A 1,610-nucleotide genomic window follows, 5' to 3' on the forward strand; every position below is an offset into this window, starting at 1 on the left:
GTGCCTGTCGGGGCCTGGGTTTCAGCTGTCCACACCACAGCAGTGGGCAACGAGCTTAAAGCCCCTGATGGCTCTGGGCGCTGACTCTCACCAGTGGCTATGGATGAAGTCATACGCAATTTTCAGCCAGCGCCGGGTAAATTGTATCTTAATCTACCTGTTTTCCAGGTGGGGAGGTGGGCCTTTCCTTAGTTAGTCTTTATCTTTTCAAGACCTGTTTTTCTCAGTCATGTGTTAACTCTTTTGTACATTGCCTGATTACTGGAACTGTATGTGAATGGTTTTCTTCAGATGTAGAAATTCTTTGATTTTACTAACAAATGTGGATTGTTAAGTTTCTGTCTCACCCTGGTATAAAAGACTAATGACCCCTACTAGAGGAGAAGCTAGTTTTTGACAGGAACTCACTGTCCTCTCAGATCTGTAATAAAGTGCATATGGATTTTGCAATCCATCTGTCTTATTGGCAATTGATTACTGAAAGAACTCCTTACGTTTAGTAGCACCACTAAGTCAATGAGTGTCATCTGCATAATGCAGGTTGTTGATGAGTCTTTCTCCAATCTTAATGCTACATTCCTCCTCATAAAGCCCAGCCTCTTAGATGATCTGTTCCACATATAGGTTGAAAAGGTATAGGATAGGATGCATCCCTGGTGTACACGTTTCCTAATTTTGAACCACTTAGTATTTCCTTGCTCTGTTCTGATGATTGCCTCCTGGTCCAAGAACAGGTTTCACATAAGCATAATCAAGTGTTCTGGGATTCCCATTCTTCTCAGTCAGTCACAGTTTGTTGTGATCCACATAGCCAAAAAAGCCTTTACATAGTCAATGAAACACAGACGTTCCTCTGGTACTCTTCTACTTTCAGCTAAGATCCATCTAACTTTGACTATAATGTTCCTAGTTCCACATAACAGCAACAACAAGGAAAAGCTACCAGAGCTTTCAATATTGTAACTTGCGCATTTCTTTCTGTACGATGTAGCTATCCCGAGTCTTGAGAGAACTGGCTGCTGGTTATGCCAACACTCATACTCTAGTTGTCTTTTTCCTTTTATACAGTATGCTAGAATAAACTACCTTTCTTAACTTTTAGTAACAGCAGTGATTATCGGATATTCTCCCCTACTGTTAAATTAGAACCAATGGAGAGAGGCAGAAGTTAATGCTTGGAAAAATTGAGGCATCAGAACCAGGAGCAGATACTGACATGCATAGAGTTAGTGTTTTAGGTACATTGTTGTTATGTGCCATCGAGTCACTTGCTACTCATAGCGACCCTATGTACAAGAGCCGTAAATGCCGTTCTATCCTGTGCCAACCTTGCTGTCTCAAACACACTCATTCCCGCCACTCACAGAATCGATCCTGAACATCGAGGGTGGGATGTCAAAAGTAATGGACTAAAATAAGAACTGTCTGGCAGACTTTGAACTCTTTGTGACAGCATCTCATTTGACCCAGACTCCAGCCCCAAGACATACCCAGAGGATGAAGCATTATCTATTCACCTTGGTGAATAGACCTTCCCACATTGCTTTCTTTCTGAAGAGGATGGACACTTTTATGACACTTTTTCTTCCCTTCCCTCCCCTCCCCTCCCC

The sequence above is a fragment of the Elephantulus edwardii genome, unplaced genomic scaffold, assembly GCF_000299155.1.
Source record: "Elephantulus edwardii isolate Elephantulus edwardi_28Jun2011 unplaced genomic scaffold, EleEdw1.0 scaffold00394, whole genome shotgun sequence".
Lineage (NCBI taxonomy): Eukaryota > Metazoa > Chordata > Mammalia > Macroscelidea > Macroscelididae > Elephantulus > Elephantulus edwardii.